The sequence below is a fragment of the Salmo trutta genome, chromosome 8, assembly GCF_901001165.1.
Source record: "Salmo trutta chromosome 8, fSalTru1.1, whole genome shotgun sequence".
In the NCBI taxonomy this organism is placed as follows: Eukaryota; Metazoa; Chordata; class Actinopteri; order Salmoniformes; family Salmonidae; genus Salmo; species Salmo trutta.
The window spans coordinates 15,469,108-15,494,309 of NC_042964.1; the positions used below are offsets into that span (position 1 = coordinate 15,469,108).

Below are 25,202 nucleotides of genomic sequence, written 5' to 3' on the forward strand. Positions count from 1 at the left end.
TTCTCTCTGTTCTAGGATGGGATATATGGTTCTAGACTGAGATGTGATGTACTGGATTTGTAAGGAGCTTTGACAAGAAGAATCACTCCCAGGTATGTGACAAGTCAATCCACTTCCTCGTCAGATCAAACTGTTGCGATTATCATAAGACAATTCTCTGCACTCAAACTCACTCCCAAACACAGCTAGTCATGAACGCTTGATTAAAAAAAAAAAACTCTTCAAGTGGTTCAACCGACCTTGCAGAAATTCCAAAAAGTTTCCTTTGAAATGCATGAATATGCATCAGGGAAAGATTAAATACACATGCAGTCTCATACACAGTATTCTAATGACGAGCATTCATTGGGTCCAATTTCACTTGTTTCCTTGTGCGATTTGATGAGTTGATGGTTATGGAAATGATCTATGATAGGTGCTCATTAACATATGCAAAACTACGGGACAGCCCCGGTAAGCAATGCCCCCTTGGCAACGGGAGAGTTTTCTGGTTGATAACCACGCACATCCAACAAGCATGTTTGGATTGCGCTCCCTGATGCAAATTATGTTTTCGGCGTAATCATGCAAAAGTGCAGCTGGCTTCCATTTTGCTGTGCCTCAAGTCTCTACCCGACCCATGCCAACCCCCCCCAAAACCTCTCCACCCGTACCTTATGCCTGTCTCGCCCCCCCCCCCCCCACACACAACCCATCACCCCTCCCCACCCATTACTGCAGGCTGTGTGTTTTTCAGTAAACGCCGCCCCCCTCCTTGTTTTCGTTTGCTTCTCGCTCCTCTGGCCCCCCCCCCCAGGCAATTTTTTCCCTTTGCCACTCTAAGCGATTGAGGCAAAGATATCGACGGCTCATCTGAAAAAAAATGATTATCCAGGTCACCTGACATATCATCCGTTGTTGATGAAGTGACTTAATCGTAAGCCGTGGGCTATGGCGGGCGGAATACGTTCTCAACAGCGGTTTATAAATTCAGCACAAGGTGGCATGTCACCTTTTTGAATAACTCCACACGGATTCACACCAGGAGGTTTTGCAAGTTACAGTACATGGCACCCCGGCAGTCGAGAGGATTTGAATGGCATTTCCTCCTCAGCCGGGTTTTTCAGAAAACAGTGCAGGCGTTTATGCTAAGAGTAATCTGAGTGATAACCTGTTTTAATGTACAATAAATCTGCATTAATGTCCCAGCCAGTCCTTTCCTCTGCACAGTATGAAATTAAGCAAGAGCAGGAGTCAAATCTAATTGGCATATTAGTCGCAAGGTGTCAATGAGGCTAAGGTGCATTTGAGTAACATAGGAGAACAGTGGGGTGTAATACTGAGTTGCACCCCACAGCCTCAGTTCGTCGGTGCGTGGACTCTACAAGGTGTCAAGCATTCCATAGGGATGCTGGCCCATGTTGACTCCAGTGCTTCCCACAGTTGTGTCAAGTTGGCTGGATGTCCTTTGGGTGGTGGACTATTCTTGATACACACAGGAAACTGTTGAGCGTGAAAAACCCAGTTCTTGCAGTTCTTGACACAAACCTGTGCGCCTGGCACCTACTACCATACCCTGTTCAAAAGCACTTAAATCTTTTCTCTTGCCCATGTCTCAATTATCTCAAGGCTTAAAAGTCCATCTTTAACCCGTCTCTTCCCCCCCGTTTTTTTTAACCTTTATTTAACTAGGCAAGTCAGTTAAGAACAAATTCTTATTTTCAATGACGGCCGAGGAACAGTGGGTTAACTGCCTTGTTCAGGGGCAGAACGACACCTTGTCTGCTCGGGGATTCAAACTTGCAACCTTTCGGTTACTAGCCCAACACTCTAACCACTAGGCTACCCTGCTGCCCCTTCAACTACACTGATTTAACAAGTGACCTTAAGGGATCATAGATTTCACCTGGATTCACCTGGTCAGTCTGTCATGGAAAGAGCAGGTGTTCCTAATGTTTGGTACACTCAGTGTATGTTGTATGGAAGGGCTTATGTTTGGATTGTATCTTAAAGCTAGCACATGTGTAATGGATGTTATTCTTGTACAGGGGAATCTCAATTGTATTTCCTTGATTCCTTGCGTTCCTCCCCTCAGATATTTTCCTCCAATACCTTTTGAGGAGGAGGCTTGGACAGAGGGCATGAGGAAACAAGTAAATACAACTGAGATGCACCCATCTTTTTATTTAAATCTCTGGGACTTCAACTCCCCTGCTCTCTTCTCAGATCTATTGTAAAGATAGGAGCCTGGTCCTACCAAAAAGGAGTGTAGGAGTGTATCTCACAAATGAACTACTATATTAGTTTTGACAGGTGTCAAAGGAACTTATATCCTTATATTACTACTTTCATTCCAAAACATCTTAACTCCCGATGTGGAATTAAGACCTTCATTTGATGCACCTTATATTGCCTAATGTGCAGTCACTTTGATTTAAGTCCAATCTGGCGGAAGGAGACACGATCGTCTAGGAGAGTAAGGTAGATACCATGCCGCGGGAACATGGAGGGGAGCCTCTGACTAGTCACCCCATACACCTTTCCCAGCATGCTTTGCATACCCATCTAGGTTACCATAGTGACAACAGGACTATTCGAATAAGGACTATTCGACCACAATGGGTTCTAATCACATGCACTCCTAGGTTTTGGTTTTGTTATCTTAAAGCAGTGCCATTTGTTTTGTTAGTTTGGCTCGACAGCCATGCTGTCTAGGTCTCACTGAATGACGCAGAGTAGTTTGAATGGAGCTTAGTCAAATTTGAATTCAACCTGAGGACGGTTTACTTTACAGGTCTTCTGGTGCTTTGGCTAACAAAATGACCTAATGCCACAAATGAGGAACATGTTGGTGTTTGACCTAAATGAGTGAAAAGCCACAAATCATTTGATGCACGTTTGATATCTGTAGTGGTGAATTTTTTGACATGTGGCACCATGACACTGTGAAATATATTTTCCCAGGCATGTTTACGGTCACCTCTGCCCCAGCAGGTGGAGAGGTCCTTGCAGGGTGTGATACGCCCCCCCATTGCTTGTTTCTGTGCAAAAATGTCATGACCCCTTCCTTTCATTTCCATGATGCAAATTAGAATTGTCTGAAATTATATGCATGGGCACATTTTTTGGTAGAATTCGGCTTTTGTGAAAAATAATCAAAATACTATTAATTTAATAGAAGAATTCCTCAACATACTCAACTAATAGAAGGTGTATTCCTTGATTTAATTTTGTTAAGAAATACCTTACCCCTTTTTGTCTTTTTGTATGTATCACATTGCCTACATCCCAAATGGCATCCTATTCACTACATGGTGTACTTAGAAATCCTTTATCCTGTCTCCTCCCTTCATCTACACTGATTTTGAAGTGGATTTAACAAGTGACATCAATAAGGGATCATAGCTTTCACCTGTATTCACCTGGTCAGTCTGTCAGGAAAGAGCAGGTGTTCATGGTGTTTTTTGTATACTCAGTCTATATGGAATAGGATTCCATTTCAGAACCACCCAATATTTTAATGTAGAGAATGTGTACATGCCTTGTCCTTGCTTGAATTCATTGTGTTGTCCTTTCTTATGCTCTAGTTGTACCACACCGCGTTCAATCTCTCTCCTTCACCCACATCTATCTCTCGCTCGTTCACCATCTTCCTTTTTTTTCCTGTCCACCCCCCCTCCCTCTTCCTCCCTCTTTTTTTCTGTCTCTTTCTGAAACATCTCCCCCCGTCCCTCTCTCCCCCCGGTCATGCTTGCTCAGCTCTTAGCCTGGCTGTGTCTGAGTGTCTACCTATGTCCCCCCGGCCTGCATATGCATACCGTGCTGTTTGCCTCGCTGCTGCTGCTGCTGAGACAAGGGAATCACAGCTCCTTCCCCTCACCAGCTTACATAACCAACTCATACAGTATGGATGGTTTGTGGCCCATCGGTGGCACGTTGTCAGGGGGGATTATCATTATAACGATGGAGCATAATGTGGTGGGACCTCGGCTAATTGCACAGTATGGACCAAATTGATTGAAACAAAGCCAATAATATCAATGTACACTACACGACCAGAAGTATGTGGAAAACTTCTCGTCGAATATCTCATTCCAAAATCATGGGCATTAATATGAAGTTGGTCCTTCCTTTGCTGTAACAGCCTCCACTCTTCTGGGAAGGCTTTCCACTAGATGTTGGAACATTGCTGCGGGGACTTGCTTCCATTCAACCATGAGCATTAGTGAGTTTTGGCACTGATGTTAGATCATTAGACCTGGCTCGCAGTCGGCATTCTAATTCATCCCAAAGGTGTTCGATGGGGTTGAGGTCAGGGCTCTGTGCAGGCCAATCAAGTTCTTCCACACCAATCTCGACAAACCATTTCTGTATGGGCCTCGCTTTGTGCACGGGAGCATTGTCATACTGAAACAGGAAAGGGCCTTCCACAAAGTTGTCTAGAATGTCATTGTATGCTGTAGCGTTAAGATTTCCCTTCACTGGAACTTAGGGGCTTAGCCCCAACCATGAAAAACAGCCCCATACCATTATTCCTTTTCCACCAAACTTTACAGTTGGCACTATGCATTGGGGCAGATGGCGTTCTGGCATCCGCCAAACCCAGATTAGTCCGTGGGACTGCCAGATGGTGAAGCGTGATTCATCACCCAAGAGAACGCGTTTCCACTGCTACAGAGTCCAGTAGAGGTGAGCTTTACACCATTCCAGTCGATGCTTGGCATTGCACATGGTGATCTTAGGCTTGTGTGCGGCTGCTCAGCCATGGAAACCCATTTCATGAAGCTCCCGACGTTGTGCTGACATTGCTTCAAGAGGCAGTTTGGAACTCTGTAGTGAGTGTTGGCAGATGCACTACGCACTTCAGCGGTCCCATTCTGTGAGCTTGTGTGTCCTACCACTTCACAGCTGATCCGTTGTTGCTCCTAGACGTTTCCACTTCACAATAACAGCACTTGCAGTTCACCGGAGAAGTTCTAGCAAGGCAGACATTTTACAAACTGACTTGTTGAAAAGGTGGCATCGTATGACGGTGCCACGTTGAAAGTCACTGAGCTCTTCAGTAAGGCCATTCTACTGCCAGTGTTTTTGTCTATGAAGATTGCATGACTGTGATCGATTTTATACACTTGTCAGAAATGGGTGTGGCTTAAATAGCCAAATCCACTTTTTTTAAGGGGTGTCCACATACTTATATATAGCGTATATCACCTGTTTGAAAGAAAATGCATGGGACTTTCATGGTTGAATCATGAAATGAATTTCTCTGAGACGAACTGGAATGGAGTCATCAGCCTGGAGATGACTGGGGAGTGTTCAAGAAGGGTTGACTACCCCCCTCTGTTACACACTGCATCCTCAATCCCAGAGGACCGTGCAGTGCGCAGAAGGTTCCACTTGGCTTGATTGGTCGGCCCGGAAGCCGCACCCCCCTGCCATGTCGCCTCCGACGCATGACGAGTAGGGAGGGAGGGAACAAATTGGCAAAGTGAAGTCGGATTAAGGCCAGGGGGGCTTGCGATAGACAAACTTCCTGTCCAAGTTTACTTGTATATCAATCTACAGAAACAGGGGATGCTACCCTTTCTGGCAACTTACTATTATGGCGAAAGGGGATCTTATATTGTGACTTACATTAGGCCTATTTCTGGGGGCCTCTCCCTCATGCAGAGCCTAGATCATGTACTCTAATGTAAACTAACAGCTAGAATGTGTTGATGCAGATTAAAGGTAACTGCCAGTCATACCACAGGGCCTGTTGGATATCGTATGATATGACTGAGGAATCTCAACCATCACCACCCTGTGGTTTATACCGTTTTCATATATGTGCATACCGACTACCATTGAGGAGCTACACAAATGTAAGCAGATATTGAAGAATGGCAGGCAGTATGAGTCGTTCTGGCTCGGACAGGGCTGACTTCTTAATTACGGGGTATTTGAAACTCATACATCAGAGTTTGTTGCAAAGATATACGGTTAGCTGGAAAGAGTCCCCTGAAGTACCTCATTTTCCAGTGTAATTGATGGATTTCACCTACAGAGATTTAGACGACTCTTAGGAGATTTTGCGTTTCTCCTTTTCGTGGTCACAAATGCCTTTCACTGCTCCTTCTAATGCTTCGACTAGGTGCGAGAGCAGTCACTGAGCAGTTTCTGTTTGAAGTGTTTGAAGCCGGCTTACTGGGAGTGATGATCATTTGAGGACATTACAGGGAGGAGTGGAGCAGATTACAGTTGGGCTTTTTATAGAGGGATCACTTAATCTTGTCCTTTTTAGCTCACTCATTAGTTCCTTCTTCTCCCGAGGCGATGCTCACCAAATGCTCGCAAAACCCTCCTTCCTGTTGGATGGCAGACCGTTAGACTGAACCAAATGGGACTTCCTCTACCGCCTCCTCACCGACCGCCACAGGGGCTTTAGTGTGGTCGTAGTCAGTCTCGCTCTGGAAAGGTATGCAAAGGGCTGTATAGGAGAGAAAGAGTCAAGGCACACGCCCTCCTATGTTGTCAGGCAGGTTGTCGCTGAGATCGTCATCTTTTTTTTTATTTGCGTCCCTTCCCTTCCCTCAGGCTCACACCTGTGAAATTAGGTGTCCCTTTGTGCCCGTCTGAAAAAAGAAACAACTCAGTGACTGAGAACTCAGGGTAGTGGCTACATAACAACCAGCGCACACGCGGAGGTAATCAGAAGTTGACAAATGGGAAGGTCTGCGTTTTGAGGGGCAGGTTTCTCCGGTCTCCTCGCTGGTCCAATTTGGGCATGGGGTACAGTGGAAATAGTCCCAGTATCAACATGGGGACATTAAAACTTCTTAACTGTGACATGTGGAAGCAGCAAAACGCATGTAAGTGAAGAAAAATAGACCCCATCTAGAAAGCAAAGCGGCACCATCTTGTCAGTCATAGCATAACCAAACCCTGCTCGCAGAATGATTCAGGACCACTTTGAATAGCCCAAATATCGTCCCTTTTCTGTGGTTTTTCTGGAGACTAACGAAAGCGCCGTTCTCCCCAGCCTGGCGTATAGAGGGCCCTCTCAGGTCCGATTGAACGAGTCTGCCCTGTAACGGGTGGCTCTAAACTGAGGACAGACACGGAACTCCGCCGCAATCTGTTTCAGCCATTCCTGCGATTTATTTACCGCCGCGGCCCTCGCAATAAAGCCCAGAATTTATGGCATACTTTTTAATTAGAAATAATGTCTTGTAGAGTTTATGTGATGTACGGCTTAATCAATATATAGACTGTGGCAGGACCGGATGACGGACGACACTTGACAGCTCGTGGAGTAGCCTAATTTAACACTTTGTGTTTCAGAGAAATATGTTGTTTGCAGAGTAAGGAAAGTATATTCTCTCTTTCTGTCCCTTTCTCTCGCTCTTTCTCTCCCTCGTCTCTCGACAATCCACCAACATTTTCGAACAGATCGTAATTTCCTCCAGATTGAATCAGGCTCCCTTGTCACTCTGTATTTACCCAAACAATTATTTTACCACTGCAAGCCCCACTGTGCTGGTTATCACTGTTGTATATGTTTAAATAGCAGGAAAGCTGGAGGTTGGTTTTAGTGAATATGAACTGACAGATCAAGTGGGTATTGTATGAATCTCTCCCTCTCTGTAAGCTAAGGAAGAGAGGGGAACTATAGGCCTATTCAATTGAAACCATTTAGATTCAATGGCTTTTGGTTTTTAAGTAAAAAAAAAAAAGATTCTAATTTCACACAATACACATAGTTGAATTGTTTAAACACAAGAAAATAGGCAGTTGCTTTTAGAATGTGCTAGAAGTAGAATGCCACATGACCCACCCTAACCCATAACTATTTGGACACAAGGGCAACCATAGTTAATGTTTGTCCAAGCTAAATTCATGGCTAAGTCTACCAACATTGCATTAGTATTTTTAGATTACATATTATCATTACACTACATTATTATTTTTAGATTACATATCATTACACTAGATTAGTATGTTTAGATTACATATCATTACACTACATTAGCATGTTTAGATTAAATATCATTACACTACATTAGTATGTTTAGATTACATATCATTACACTACATTAGTATGTTTAGATTACATATCATTACACTACATTAGTATTTTTATCTCTCTAACATTTACTTACTTAAATCTGCAGTACGACCCAACCAAATTCCCGTAGAAATGTGTGTTATAGACCTGTCATTCTCATTGAATGTAAATCTAAGAAGCGGTAAATCTGTTTTATGTGCATGTGAGCTTTTATTTCTATGCTTCCCGTTCTTAAGTTTCGTTTTTACGTCTTTTGGTTTTGTACACCAGCTTCAAACAGCTGAAAATGCAATATTTATGGCAAATATATTTCACAGAGGTTTAGATAGTACAATGACTCTCTCTTTACAACTATTAGAATTTTCGCAACATGGAAATGGCAGAGCCATTTCTGCGTTGTGCATCTTTAACATTTTACATACAGGATACAGGAATCACATGTAAATGATTCATATTCACATGCAGTCTCAAACAAATAAATGACAGATTATATTGCCATGTTATGTTTTAGGGTACAAAGTCAATCTAAGCAAAAAGATGTCAAAGCTTCTGGACATAAATCTCAAGCGTTTCAATTCCGCTTTCAGTGTGTTGTCCTGAGGTGGTTACAAGGTCAGATCTGAAGGTTGTTTGTTTATGGAATGGGAGTTAGACGATTTACCATTTTACGGAATGAGCTTTTCTTTTTTAATGTACGGCTTGTCTTTTTATATTTCTCTACAAATATTTCTCTGTCCCCTGCCCCTAATCATTGAAATTTTATAAAAACCGTGAATACCACATCTATTTCATATCGCTTTTGGCGTGTGTTGTGCAAAACTAGGAATGGTGTCTTTGGGAAAGTATTAAGATGTAAGGACGAGAGGTGACAGCCAGTGAATCACATGCGTACAATGGCGTGTTGCTAACAACACAACTGCGCTTATCAGATAGATTGAGGGAGTCTCTGAGTAGCTGAAAGGCCATTGTGTCTCATTGTCTCTGCTATACTAATTTAATGAGTAAATGAATAACAAAATAATCTCCATCAGAAAATGTATGGAGAATGTCAGTGCATTCACGCACACACCAAGTCACCAAGAGTATTGCACATGTAGACCACCTAACGTCATTGACTCACTAATGGATATGAAAATGCGATTCTCTTGCTCGTTCGCGCATAAGACCCTCCATTCTCATTGATTTGTGTTGCGTACACTTCTCAGGGCTGGTAGAGACTCCAATAATGATTTCATGCTTTGTCTTCACAGACCAGTGAGTTAAATGGCCAAGAATGCTACGCTACCTGACCTTAGTCAATGGTTAACTGTTATCAGGTAATTCAAAGCATCCGGAATCTGTCACAACTGACCCTCCCCGACATCTTGAACCCACGTCCACTTCCTTGCTTCCTAGGCCCATTTTTTTCCCCCTCTCTGAGCTTATCCGAGTCCTTTGCGTAACCCGAGCGTATAGATAAGAAGTATTGGGCCGTCCTCCCATTCATCATGATCCTCTAATGCCCCAAAATACCCAGAATCGTATTTCCTAGGCCACAGGTGGGCCGTGTTGCAACGTTGCGGCCACACAGCGGCTCTCCCCAAAGCAAACACAGACATTTAGTCACCCGCCGTCGCTTTTGTGTACTCTGAGGGTATCGACCGAGCGGAGGTAATACCCGATACGGCTATGGTACACACGGCTAATCCGTCAACTGTTGTACAACACACCACTGTCAGGTACGCAGCTTTGGACGAGATTAACTGTGAAGTCCAGGTATTACTCACATGTAGTTTTTTTTCTCATTCACCGTTTCTGACAGATAGACATGTGAAGCGTGTATGGGAAATACCCCAGATTTCCAAAGCAAATTCTCCAGTTTAGTACAAAGGACAGGTGTTGCCAACCGCACCAAATGTGGCTAAAAGCAAAGCTTACTGTATGGGTGTTGGCAGTGTTGACGCTAACGGCTGCCCAGTTTCAAAGTCTTTTTGTGAGGGGATTTCTTGAGTAGAAAGAAGCTTGGGCAGAAAAAACTTTTAGAAGACGCGGTTGCATGCCAGAGTAGGCTACCAGTACTGCCCTGAAACCGTAACTGGGTCTGTTCACAAGAATAAGGTCACAACTGACTGTGAACTTTTTGCCTCACGCTTAATTAGAAATTAGAACGCCGTGCGACCCTGAGGATGTGCTCCATGGGTAGAATAATGAGAGAGAGAGAGAATGCTAAAGTATGCATTGTACATCTTTATGCGTTTTAAACTCACAAAAAAATGTAAATACTGCATTTATATTACAGTATGCTAGCTTGGATTATGAGGCCCTTTGCTCCACCAGGAGCTGAAAAGGAATAAGTCGAATTGGGTTTTGCTTATTGAAGTTTTCCCTCAGGGTGTAATGTGAGATGTCTGCTCATAAACATACCGTACAGTTTGTACTTCATAACTGCTCTTGCAGGTCACAGGGCAGCAGACAGTCAGGTGAGGTAGTTCTCTGCTCTAGTACACACACGTCCCTTGATACAGTGTGGCAGGCCCCGGTGAATCATTCCCCGCCGTCACAGGTGGGGGAAATACAACTGTGCTATTGGCAGTCTGAACATGGCTCATAGCCTAGTGCTCAGCAAGGTGTTTGGATCTGGTGGAAATTCAATTTTTATGTGACAGGTGGGAGAAAGACATGGATCAATCGATCGAGAAGGAAGAGGAAAACATTGACTCATAGGGGAAGTTAAGAAAAGACAAGATACTGTATGTATGGACAATACATGAGACCGGAGTATACAGGAAGCAAATGTATTTTCAGAGATTTGTCAGTGTTTTTGTCTGTGTGTGCTTTTGCGTACGTCTAAGTCTTGTTTATTTTCTCGCACTTGTGTACGTCTGCGGGGTGCGACGTCTGGGCGCTCTCTGTGTTTGTGTTCGTGGAAGTCTGTGTTTGTGTGGGAAGAGTCCGCGAGGCCCCTTTGATGAAAGGCTGATTGCCGGGGCAACGGGAGGCCTCTGTGTTCGCAGCAGATGTTTCCTGTCCCTGTCAGCGACTCCGGTTAACGGTATCCTTATTTAACCGCTCTCTACTAATGGCCCTCGCCCAGTGTCGGATACCCCGGATAGCTTTCCTCCTCCTTGTATTTGCAGGCCGTGGGATGGAAGGCGAACAGGAGGGGATATCGCGTTCCACTGTGACGTTCCCTTCATTGTGTGGCTCTGCAAAATACTGGCCAAAATGTCCCTTTTACGGTAATTGGGGTGTGAAAGTGACACTCGCTTGCCTATTGTCTCGGTATCTGATCCTGAAATGCATTCAGACCACATTCAGACCGTACTAGTAGAGAGAGAGAGAGAGAGAGAAATGGGAGGGAAAAAGTGACAGAGAGAGTATGTGGTGAAAAGAGGGGAATTCAGAATAGAGATTCCTGAGAGATGTCACATAATGATTCTGAGGCTGAGTAACATGTGGACAAAGGAGGGAAATTGACAGAGTAATTATACATAGACAGAAATAACATTACTGTTATAGAGAAAGGGTGGTTGAGTTGGAGAGGTTCCAGAGTAAAGTAACGGTATACAGTTGTAGCAGACAGTTGGATTCTGAAAAAACTGAGAGTGAGAGAGATGTGCGAGTGAGTGTATTTGACAGCTATAACCAGACTAGGTCCAGCTCTTTATACAACGTACAGGAGATGATTGAGAGATTCAGAGGGCCTAATTGTGCCACACCATCTGCCCACACTAGGAAACACGCCAAGCATGTGACACCTTCCAACAGGCTCGGAGACGAGCAGATGTGTCCGTCTGTCTGTCTTTTTGTCCTGTATGGTTGTATAATTATGTGTATGTCTCTATATTTTAAGTATGTTTGCGTACGCGCATGAGTAACGTAACGTTGAGGATGCGCTTTGAAGTCCCCAGTGGGCAGACATTCCAAACTGACACTGAAATATCAGTCTGTCATCCAGTCCAATCTAGGCAGGGTTGACACTTGGAAATGCCCAACCAAAAGTAGGAAGAAGAAAATGTTGAATTTCTGAGAAAAAGCAATGACGACCCAAGCTTCCCTTGTTTTCCACCCTCCTTGCTCGAACTGTGCTGAACTTGAAAGGGCTACGTGTAAGAGATAATAGCATTGGTTACATTCATCAAATTACCTCAATCTCTTTACTTACAGGTCTGAAGGTGATATTATCAACCTGAAAGCTTACTCCATTGTCTTACTGAAGGGATGGCACCCGATTAGGTAATAAGGAAATTGCATTTGCATGGCAAATGACCGGGAACTATCCTGACTGTGGCTATGCCAGGATTTCCATTTAGTTTCAGCACCCTCTGTTTAATTGTTATTGTCAAGAGTATTAAAGGGTGTTTTCTCAATGTCATTTCATCCGCAATTGCATTAGGCACCTCCATAATGATGCAATTATATAATTAAGCAATAAGGCACGAGGGGGTGGGGTATTTGGCTAATATACTTTGGCTAAGGGCTGTTCTTAGGCGCAACGCAGAGTGCCTGGATACAGTCCTTAGCCGTGGTGTATTGGCCATATACCACAAACTCCTGAGGTGCCTTATTGCTATTTAAAACTGGTTACCAACGTAATTACACCATTAAATATTTTTGTTGTTGTCATACCTGTGGTATACGGTCTGATATGCCATGGCTCTCTGCATTCAGGGCTCGAACCACCCGGCTTATAATATAGTGGATAACATTTCAATCAGTTTCCCCAACTGCTCTCGTGGTGCCTCCGCCTGCAAAATGGCTGTGTTATGATGTGTTTTAGCTAATGTGAATGTGTTGAGTAAATGCTCAATGAGTTAATGTATTTGTTCATAAAGCACTTTTTTAAAATTGCTTTTGTATATATTCTCTATACAAGTTAATTGAGTTGTCCTCAGTGGGAACACATTTAAGGACTTTATTAATAGTTATCAGCTACCTTATCTTCTGCTAGTGCATTTACATAAAATCCCTGTAAATATCTGTTGGTTTTCCAAGCCACTAAATATGTAGACAGTAGAGTAATGGATTGTTAATTTACTTTCCCGACAGCAATGTGTGTTGGTGCCAATCCTATCCTATTTTAAATATGAAATAAAGAAACATTTGTAGCTCATCTAGTTCAAACATTTGGAAAATATTTATTGACTCTCAGTATATAAATCGAGACGGACTATGAGCTGATAAACACTTATACAGTATTATATCAAATCTTTACTGTGCTCTTTGCACAAAACAAATAATGACAAGACAGGCTCCAAAAAGCTACCTCAATTTGTTGTTGTTTAATGACAGATTAAACACATCCCACCTCTCACTCTCGCTCTCTCGCTCTGTGTCTCACTCTCTCTCGTGTTTGGCCACAGTAAGAAAGGGACGTTGGCAATCGCCTCATCCTGCATACTCGTGTACCCAAGTCCCTCTCATAATTATTATTCAGTGGATGCATTGGTTGGCACAAGGACAACACTTTGCATAATTTATGCAAGACCATCATACATTTTTTTTTAAACGTCCCCAGCTCCATTCTTGTGCTTTGAACTAAATAGATAAGCTATGGCGGACATAAAATGTAGGCGGAGGAATGAAAGATGTTGTTTGTATCTTTATCTAAACTTTGAACCACTGTTCACATTATATATTAGTAGGTTCTATAAGGGGCCAAAATCAAATCAAATGTATTTCATGTGCATACTTCTGCATTGCCTGCCATGGACATATTAATGTAATGCTACGTAGAGACGCAGAGATGAAGGTTTTACAGCGTTAAGCATATCTCCCCCCCCCCCCCCATTTTGAAGGGGTTAAATACATTCCCAGGTATGCCGTTGATGCAGATGAGGTAGGTGTGTTGAGGTAGAGCGTTCTTCCCTGGAGAACCACCTCGGGGCCTTTGCTCGGGACTTGGAAGGTATTTTCAGTGCAGTGCTCAAAGTAAGATGTCCTCAGAGAGAGAAGGTAGGGGGCTGACGTTATTATCCTGTATCCCAGGACGTTGCCGGCCTATTTATACCAACCTTAATGAAGAAAAAGTGGTGTAAATAGCTTCTCTTTAGTACCTAGCCACGTCCAACGAGAGCTGTGTGGTCTTTTTCACTTTGCATTCCACTCCCGTGATATTCCAAGTCATAAACCTGTTTTTCCACTGCATTGTCCATCGGTATGGATATCGCACACCAGCCGTGTGCAACTGCCAGACCATTGCAATGCATTTATGGCTGCCAGAACCAGGAAAGTGCAAGTCTTGATGGACTTTGTCCGACCACACCGCAGAGTTTACTGAAACACTGGAATATTGGCAGTGTGCTCTTCCATTTCTAAACAGAGAGGATTTAATGGACGGGGGAACCATTCCCAACTACCCTCCCACTCCAGAGGTAAACGATACTAGTAAACGACAAGTCCCACTAATGAGCTTTTTGGCTCCTATCTCTGTCCCTCTGTCTCCGGTGTTGTGAGGAACGTAAAATAAACAAGATACCTTTTCTTCCATTATTAAATGAGACGTGGATATTCCATTCCGCTGCCAACCCCCATTTGAATCTCCGGAAATAAGGTTTGTTTGATTACATTATATTGAAATGGAGCATTCTTTGAAATGTTCTTTGAATAATACATTGTAAGAGATGTTATACATTGAACAATGATAAACATTTCAGTTCGGAATGCAATTAGCTGACTTTCTGGCTTCGTCAGCTGAGCAACATTAAACTACTGCATATATCTTTATTTACTTTCGTTTTGTACATTTTTCCACTAACACTTTAAGTGATAAAGTGTTACACTTTTTAAATTGTTCAGATATTTACACTTTAAATGTGTTAACACTTTACAACTAGCTAAGAGGTACCTAGCTACAGTAAAAAGCTGATACTAGCAACATCAACATAATCATAACTGCTTGCTTAATTTGTTTATGCATGTGTCCTAATTCCAAACTAGTTTCTTCTTTTGCTCTCCCATCTGCAATCATTCCTATTCATACAGAGCTCATCTGATTTAAGATCTGTTCTTTCTCCATGCTGCTCGAGCATTTCCATTTAGGCCAGCTGTTCATCATAGTGGAACAGATCAATACACTACCCAGAGAGACTTATTTGCTTGGCAACCGTTGTTTGGTCTGAAAAATATGCCGGCCTATGGAACATCGGGAAAAGGCGGCCATTTTACCCCAGAGGGTGTAGGACATTGCTTGATTACTGTTCTGTTGACCCTAACTTGAGATTGAAATTAATTTGAGGATGAGCTCTGATTTGAATAGAAATGGTGTGGCATTGTAGAGGCATGGCCTATGGCTGTTTTTCTTCTGCATAATGAACATTGTGAAGGCAATGTTGTAGAAACGCTGCAGAAATGATGCAATTCTTCACTGTTTCTAAATAACCACAGAACAACATTTCAGTCCCACATAGACATACTGTACAGTAACAGTCAAAAGTTTGGACACCGGTTTCTTTACTTTTACTATTTTCTACATTGTACAATAATAGTGAAGACATCGAAACTATGAAATAACACATATGGAATCATATGTAACCAAACAAGTGTTAAACAAATAAATATATTTTAGATTCTTCAAAGTAACCACCCTTTGCCTTGATGACAGCGTTGCACACTCTTGGTATTCTCTCAACCAGCTTCACCTGGAATGCTTTTCCAACAGTCTTGAAGGAGTTCCCACATATGCTGAGCACTTGTTGGCCGCTTTTCCTTCACGTTGCGGTCCAACTCATCCCAAACCGTCTCAATTGGATTGAGGTCGGGTGATTGTTTAGGCCAGGTCATCTGATGCAGCACTCCATCACTCTTCTTCTTGGTCAAATAGCCCTTACACAGCCTGTAGGTGTGTTGGGTCATTTTCCTGTTAAAAATGATAGTCCCACTAAGCGCAAACCAGATGGGATGGCGTATCGCTGCAGAATGCTGTGGTAGCCATGCTGGTTAAGTGTGCCTTGAATTCTAAATGAATCACCATCACATCACCACCTCCGTGCTTCACGGTGGGAATTACACATGCAGAGATCTTCCGTTCACCTACTCTGCATCTCACAAAGACGGTTGGAACCAAAAATGACACATTTGGACTCATCGAAACAAAGATTTCCACCGGTCTAATGTCCATTGCTCGTGTTTCTTGGCCCAAGCATGTCTCTTCTTATTATTGGTGTCCTTTAGTAGTGGTTTCTTTTCAGCAATTCGACCATGAAGGCCTGATTCACACAGTCTCCTCTGAACAGTTGATGTTGAGATGTGTCTCATTACCTGAACTCTGTGAAGCATTTATTTGGGCTGCAATTTCTGAGGCTGGTAACTCTAATGAACTTATCCTCTGCAGCAAATGTAACTCTGGGTTTTTCTTTCCTGTGGCTGTCTTCATGAGAGCCAGTTTCATCATAGTGCTTGATGGTTTTTGTGACGGCACTTGTTCCGTATTGACTGACCTTCATGTCTTAAAGTAATGATGGACTGTCGTTTCTCTTTGCTTATTTGAGCTGTTCTTGCCATAATATGGACTTGGTCTTTTACCAAATAGGGCTATCTTCTGTATACCTCCCATTACCTTGTCACAACACAACTGATTGGCTCAAACGCATTAAGGAAATAAATTCCACAAATATACTTTTAACAAGGCACACCTGTTAATTGAAATGCATTCCAGGTGACTACCTCATGAAGCTGGTTGAGAGAATGCCAAGAGTGTGCAAAGCTGTAATCAAGGCAAAGGGTGGCTACATTGAAGAATATCAAATATAAAATATATGAACACTTTTTTGGCTACTACATGATTCCATATGTGTTCTTTAATAGTTTTGATGTCTTCACTATTATTATACTATGTAGAAAATAGTAAAAATAAAGAAAAACCCTTGAATGAGTAGGTGTCCCCCAACTTTTGACTTGTACTGTAGTTCTACATGAAGTATTGCTTGAGCTTGTCTTTAACAGCTGCTGTTGCCAGACGTTTTTGGTCATAAAAATTGATATGCTGATGCAGCAAAAATAAACTAGTGGGCTTTGAATGTATACATATTAATGGGAAATAATGTTTTTTTTTCTAGGATGGTGTGATTTGTTTTCCCATTGACTCCATGCCATCCATTGTGATGTCAGCTTTCAGTTTAAAGGGATACTTTGGGATTTTGGCAATAAGGTCCTTTGTCTACTTCCCCAGAGTCAGATTAACTTGTGGATACCATTTTTATGTCTCTGTAGACTTCCAGTCATTGCGCTAATGCTAATTAGCATTGGCTCACAAAACTACATCTAACTTCCTTCATACTGGACACCGAGATATAAAAATGGTATCCACAAGTTCATCTGACTCTGGGAAGTAGATAAAGGGCCTAATTGCCAAAATCCTGAAGTATCCCTTTAAGTATTTATTACAATCCATACTAGAGCAGATGCTAAGACAGTGATGAAATATCCTGAATACTCAACTATCTTTCTCAGGGGACTTTGAATTCAAAATAAAGTGAAATTATGAGTTTTGTGTGACCGTTCATGTGTTCAGACCTCATAAGTAGATATTAAATCACATGGATGTGCGAGATAAAAAAAATCCACCTGAATGGGAAATAATTTCCTCCATCTTTAATATTAATTTGCTATTGAGGCATATAGCCAATACATATCTACACCGCAGATAACATGGAACTCATGGACTCATCTTAAAATGTGAATATTTTGAGTTCTGAAAAAATCTGACAGACCTTGATTTGGGAGTGAACTATCACTTTAAGGCAATAGCTGGGGGTACGGCCTGTTCCTTTGTTCAAAAGAGAAATAAATAGTTAACAACTTAACAATAAGGACGGGTGGTGGAAACAAATAATATCACATTTCCTTGTCTCATAGTGCCACATGGCACAAAGCGACTTACTTGCCCATTTGTTAATTAGCATAACACTTGCAACTGCCGTAAACTTATTCCTTTGTCCAACTTTTTAAAAGGAGTGGTAGTGTGTGATAATGTGGAGTGTAAGAGCATTGCTGGAAATGGATATAAAGACCATATGTGGTTCCATGTAGCTCCAAACTTATTTCCAGTGTATTAGTGCTGCAAACTGCTTAGTGTTAAGTGCTTCATTTTTCCTACTTGTATGGGATCCATGTTATGCATAATTCATGTGTGGATGGGCCTGACTCTGGAGGTACCTTAGATAAATATTTAAACACCAAAGTACCCACTACAATGTGACAGGCGGGCCCCACATTCTACCAGACACATCTCTGGCACTCCGGCACTCCCTCCTATTCACTAACACAGTGCAGAACTTCACACACAAGGATAGAGCAGAGCAGGCCTTTCTTTGTGAGTTCAATTCGTCCAGTTTAGTCAATGTGGGAGATAGGCTTTTTTTTCTTCTCATAACTTCAGTGTATTTGTGTGGTGACGCGCTTGGTTATGCAACCCTATTATTTCCTTGCGATAAGCAAGTTATTGACAAGTCAATTAAATCCACAATAAATGGAAACAACGATTATTTAGCCTGTGTCCTCCATCTAGTCCACCTTCATCCAAATATCCAATTTGTCCAAACATCCCGATGTCACCAAGTTGCATTAACCTTTTCCGACATATTTTTCCAAGTGAGACTTGTTGTAGTTTTTATTTGTTTTACAGACGTCTCGCTAAGATAATTATAGACAATGGTTAGAAATGCATGAAAATGTAGGTTTTTTTTGTTTGCCATTTGTCTTCCGCATGGCACAACAGAGGTTAAAACAATTGATCCACCATCCATCCATACAGGGAGTGAATAGGTTAGACAGGGTGGTTTTGGCACTGAAGACTGGAGAAGAGGAACATTGGTTTTCGGGCCCCCTCTCTTCAAACTGATATCCTCATTTAAAACATCCCAATGGAAGATAGAGGAGATGAATAGAAAGAGGGAATGTTACCATCGTCAATCACCCGTAGCAACACGATAACTCTGGAGCGTCAAAGCATGACATCCTTGATTCCCGAATCCCAATGAGATGATGGCACCATTACAGATTCAGCTAATATTTATTTAGAAATGATCATTTCCTGATTGTCTCATTCTTGATCTCCTTACTTGGCATTCTGGCTCCATTTATTCCACCGCTGCTATTTGTTATTTTAATGATGCCCAGTCTGAATGTTTGCACTGAATTACACAAATTTGCCTTGGACTAATGACAATGCCCCAGAGGAACTGGGACACTGTGATTCTGCTGACTATGCAGTGCATACATTCAGAAGTATTACAAACAGTCGGGCATAACATCGAAAGGCACTCAAAATCTATGTAGCTGTGCCCAGGCAGTTTCTAGGCCACTTGGGCAATGCTTTTCTGGGAAAATATCAGCAGAGTAATATGTGAGCCTACATCTCCACAATGACGGATCTCATTTCTGAAACTATGTGCGGAATTCAATGCAGCCTCTCTAACTTCATTTCAAGTTGTATTCGTCATATGTTCGGGATGCACACGTTATACACCATTCAATGAAATACTTATGTGCGGGTTCCTTCTCGACAATGCAGCAATAATAAAGATAGGAATACGAACACAAAGTAAATGGCTCAGTAGAATAAACATTTTAGCATAAGTATAATACAGGAAGTCACAATTTATAGTCCAGTATTTATACATGTTTTGGGGACGTAGTTTAACATGGCTGAAATAAAAGTAAATGGTGCAATGGCTAATCTATATTAATTATTTTAATTCACCATTTATTTTGAGTCATCTGTTGATCATTACCGGTAATAATTGAATGCTAATGCAGCGTTAAATGATTTAACACTAAGTGTTATGATTACTTTGGTATCACAGCGGACAGACAGTTTTGTACTCATTTATCAACCTTATCACAAATGTTATTAAACAGTCTTAACTGTCAAATCCCTACTGAGGTTGCCACTGGGGCATAGCTGCCGAGTGCAAAAATGCATCCTGACTTCTGTCCGAATTGTTGACATGACTATTTCGGGTTGGGGGGCATGCAATAATATTTTCTCATAACGGGGACATATTGGGGAAATAAATGTTAAATCCTCCAGTAATGTCTCGCACAGATGATGTTTACTTGCCAGCCTGAGGTATTTGTGTGCTTTGGGCGGCTGTCAGAAACCCCCATCCTCCCCTCCAAACTCCCCCCTGCGCTGAAACCAACTGGTCCAGGAAAAGGCATGCCAGACTCCCAGAGTCGGTCCCAAAGCCTCTCAAAGCTTGCTGCCAAGAAGTCAACAGAGGAACTCTGGCACGACAATGGACTACTACCCTCCTAAATTCATCGTGCCATACCCACATCCCTCTCCTAAAATGAATTTTCCTTCTTGGCCCCTCTTCAATGTGGAAGGAGAGGGGTGGGGGTTTGGAGAGGAGGAGTGAGGGGAGTTTCCAGAGTTTGCTTTAAAGATTACCCCACTTCTGATGACCCTGTCCCGAAGGCAAAGTAATATAGCTTGTCAGATTGAGCCGAGAAAGAAATTAGGAGAAAAGGAAAAAGAGAGAAAGGGAGTGGAGAGGGGTAAGAAATAAAGCTCCTCTTATCTGAGCTTTGAGGTCTCTGGCATTAACAGGAACACAGCAAGCCAATGGGACTCCCTAAAAAGAGGGCTGTATTATTGCTCCAGGGGTGGGGGGCCTCAGGATGGTTTTGGGGGGAGGATCAAAGATTGAGACCTCTCTCTGGGAGTAGTGACACTAAATGTTTTGACCCAATGCTTTTTCAATGGAGTGCTGAAAGATTCCATCTAAGACGTACGTCCAACACTCCATCCCCTTACTAGCTCCAACTTTTCCGATTGAGATTGACTGTGATATGTGGTTGTCCCACCTAGCCTTTTTTAGATTAATGCACTAACTATGTCATTCTGGATAAGAGCATCTGCTAAATGACTAAAATGTAAGATGCAGTGGGACTGAAAAGACCCTGTACGGGAAGGTGACTTAGCATTATGGCATTTGCTGCTACTGTTGTATTCAGGATGGCAGGTAGCCTAGTGGTTAAGAGCGTTGGGCTAGTAACCGAAAGGTCGTTGGTTCGAATCCCAGAGCCAGTCCAGCAAGGTGAAAAAATCTGCAAGGCAGTTAACCCCCCCCAACAACACCTGCTCCCCGGGCGCCATGGGTGCCGATTTTAAGGCAACATTCTACAGGCCACAATGAGATGTGTTATGATGCAAATGGTGGCTTTTGTTTAGGTAGGGGCGTGGATCAGAACCAGTCAGTATGCCTGTTGTTATCTGTGACCAACTGGCATATCTGTATTCACGGTCATGTGAAATCCATAGATTCGGGGCTCATTAATTTATTTAAATTGACTGATTTCTTTATATGAACTGTATGTCAGTGAAATCTTTTGAAGTTGTTTCATTTTATATTTTTGTTCACTGTAGAACAGCCAATTATACACTAAGTGTACAAAACATTAAGAACACCTTCCTAATATTGAGTGTTAAGCGTTCCACAGGGATGCTGGCCCATGTTGACTCCAATGCTTCCCACTGTTGTGAAGTTGGCTGGATGTCCTTTGGGTGGTGGCGCATTCTTGAGCCACACGGAAAACTGTTGAGCGTGAAAAACCCAGCAGTGTTGCAGTTCTTGACACAAACCTGTGCTCCTGGCACCTACTACCATACCCTGTTCAAAAGCACTTAACTATTTTGTGTTGCCCATTCACCCTCTGAACGGCACACATACACAATCCATGTCTCAATTGTCTCCAGGCTTAAGAATCCTCCTTTAACCTGTCTCCTCCCCTTCATCTACACTGATTTGAAGTGGATTTAACAAGTGACATCAATAAGGGATCATAACTTTCATCTGTCAGTCTGTCATGGAAACAGCAGGTGCTTATAATGTTTTGTACACTCTGTATATAAACCTTGGATTGCTGATGCTACGTATTGGCAAGTGAGAGGCTCTGAAGCCACCCAGTGAATTGCAAACCACTGCATATATAAATAGAAAGTAGTTGAGACTCCTTTCCTTTGTGTTAGCGTTAGCATTGTAGCTATCGCAGTTCTCTTGAGTGACTTGTTTGGGTATAGGATATCATATTGCGTTACAAGGAGAAAGGAAGTGTTCTGGCCTGGCTGCTGGCCTCTAACACACTCCAGGCCCTGGTCTCTCTTACGAAATTAAATACAAGTTGCTCTCTGAAACTCCCCGCCAATGGGTCTGCGCGCTGGCGCGTTATTGATCCGGACAGCCAATGCTATCAACCAATGCTCTTATCCTGTCCACGTCAGGCGTCTGGGCAAAACTTCACATGTGGAAGTCCGGTGTGGTCTAAAAAGCCAAAAGCAATCATTGACTCTCATTAGTCTGGTTTGATGAAATACCGAAGGGGGGAAACAGTGTTTGTTTGCTGCGGCGATAAGCGGAGTTACATTGCTACACAGTGGGTCAATTAGAGATTGCTGGCTCAGGTTCACAAGGCCAGAAAATGTGGAGGAATATATGTGTGTGTGTGTGTGTGTGTGTGTGTGTGTGTGTGTGTGTGTGTGTGTGTGTGTGTGTGTGTGCTAGGTTCGTTATGTTGTACTGTCTGAGCCCCCCTCCCACTTGCTTGGTTAGTTTCACTGCCTGTGCAGCTATGGTTAATAGTCCTCACTGGCAATCTATCCTCTCCTGTATTTGAATCTGCATTGTGCCTTTTTAAGTCCTAAAGACCTATAAGATCAGCGTGGGATGCCTGGTGTAGTAAGCTGCTAATCACCAGGCAGTTAAAGACAGTGGTTTACAGTCTCTTTGCCTAGTTGGACGTCCTCCACTTCCTCGGACCATCTGCGGTTGTGGTAGGCTTGCCCCAAGGGCTACCACTGCTCACAGAGTTTAATAGGTTGAAATCTCCAAAAGCAAACACGTTCCTCTTTAAGGCCAAGAGCCGTGGCCCTATCACACCCTAAGTCCACGGACAGTTTGTGTGTGTGTGTGTGTGTGTGTTCATCTGTGTCTATAGCTGTTCATGCCACTCCTCAAAGTGCACACCATCTCCATGATGATGGCTTAATGGTTGGAGTATGGAGGCTGATGTAATTATCAGTGGCAGGGGTCACCAATGAAATTCCTCCAAACCCCTTCCATTTGTGTTTTTAGACTGTGCTGTTAATGACTTAGACCCTATTCGACATTGGATTAAATTAAACAAGAGCACCATAAATTGTTATTTTGTGCAGTGTCTTTAGTAATCGAGTGACTGCACTTGATAAGCAGAGGAGGTACACATAACTGAATTTAAAGGGGTTGCTAGCTGGGTTTGAGCTCAATTCAGGAAGTAAATTGCAATTCAGGTAATCCATTTAAACACCCTCATGAAAAACGAGTGGATAATTTGGACAGAATTATAACTGAATTGACAGTCAAGGTGGGTGGATTTTCAAATGAGTCTCACACTTTATGATACTCACCCCCTGGTATAAAATGTTAAGCATCTGCTTTCATTTCCCAGAGTGCCTTGCCCAAGCCCGAGTAGGCCTCTTGTGATTTGTCAGGTCTGAGTGCATTTTCTCTGACAAGACCCTGACTGAGTATTGCTCTCCTGATGTCCAGAGACAAAAACACCCCCCGCGAACATGTTCGGTCAGCCCAATCGAGCTTCCTTCAAACTACATTTTAATGCCTGAAGGCGTGGAGAGCTCGATAGCCTGGCTCTCGCCTCACTCAACCTATTCCGCAGACACCACTCTTCTACGCCTCTGGCAGCGAAGAACAACATTTTCCAATTATAGATGATTATCTCTGAATTTTTCTGATGAGTTGGATTCGGGGATCTAAGAGAGGGAGGGATCGGGGAGTGTTTGGGGTATGGAATTGTATTTTAGGTCAAGGACTGCTGACCACCGTCTCTGAGAAAGGGTTACATATTGGTATATGCAAGCAGTGTATGAGTGCCAGATGGCCGGGTTAGCACATTTGGGACTACTCTATTTGTGCAGTCGCTCCTGACAATCTTGAACAAGCACATCCGTAGTAAACTGAAGACAATTTGAACCCACCTGTATGCAACTTTTGCCAATCAGTTTTCCACTGAATCCCCTGATGCCTCCATCTCAACATTGAATCTCCAACGCTTTGAAAGGTTGAGAGGAAGCTCCCTTTGTGGCGTTCAAACCAGAAACGTACCTGTTTCTCTCTACAATGTCACCTGTTGTTCAGTTGCAAGAACAATCCTCAAAGTTTGTATTATTCAGTGTGTGAGACCCTCAGACGTCAATCAACGCTGCCCAGGGCTATTAGACAACACAAAGGCAGAGCACTAGGCCATATTCACCACTTTGACCTTTGACCTGTGTGTCAGCCATGTTTGTCAGTAGGGCACTTATCTTCAGACCTCCAGACGCTCGCTAGGTGACTAAGGTCAACTGGCCCAACCCAATGGAGTGGCCAATCAGAGGCATCCAATTGGGTTTGGCCGATCGCAGCATTCTTTTTGTTTCACCATTTCCTGCTCTGATGGTTACATTTATAGTGACCAGGAATGAATGACACATTCAGGGAGGAAGTCAGTTGGAACTTGAAGTCATTGGGTCCTGAGGTGGATCTATGAATGCCTGTACTCCAGCCATACACTCATTCATGCATGATTCATACACACACACACACACGCATACTGTATAAGAATGTGTGCATCTTCACACATACACAAACGCATACATTCACTAACCCACTCTCAATTTGTCTCGCTCTCTCTCGCCCGCCCGCCCACCTGCCCTCTCTCTCTCGCCCCCCCTCTCTCTCTCTCTCGCCCAAATACACGCTAGCCCTCTCTCTCGCCCGCCCTCTCTCTCTCTCGCCCCGCCCTCTCTCTCTCTCGCCCGCCCTCTCTCGTCCGCCCGCCCTCCCTCTCTCTTTCCTCCGCCCTCCCTCTCTCTCTCTTCTTCCTCCGCCCTCTACGCCTCCCTCTCGTCGTTCTCCGCCCTTCCCCGCCCCCTCATCTCTTCCTCCTTTCCTCCGCCCTCCCTCCCTCTCTCTCGCGCGCCCAAAGCCCTCGTCTCTCATATCTCCCTCTCGCCCGCCCGCTCTCTCTTGCTCTCTCGCCCGCCCTCCTCTCTCTCTTCGCCCGCATCCCTCCCTCTCTCTCTCGCACACCCTCCCTCCCTCCCTCTCTCTCTCGCACGCCCTCCCTCCCTCTCTCTCTCGCGCTCTCTCTCTCTCGCTCTCTCTCTCTCCTCAGCCTCGCCCGCCTATCTCGGCCTCCCGCCCTCTCTCTCGCCCGC

General features: G+C 43.3%; 1 protein-coding gene across 8 annotated transcripts in view; it reads left to right on the top strand.

Moving 5' to 3' along the window:
- LOC115198263 (adhesion G protein-coupled receptor L3) overlaps positions 1 to 25,202 on the top strand; it is a 304,863-nt gene that overhangs the window by 34,192 nt on the left and 245,469 nt on the right. For 7 of the 8 annotated variants that reach the window (XM_029760112.1, XM_029760113.1, XM_029760111.1 and 4 more), the window contains exon 1: positions 14,319 to 14,558. The gene's annotated coding sequence lies outside the window, so the exon portion shown is untranslated. Of the gene's footprint in view, positions 1 to 15; positions 93 to 14,318; positions 14,559 to 25,202 lie in introns of those variants that run through there. The other variant, XM_029760110.1, reaches the window with a different exon arrangement.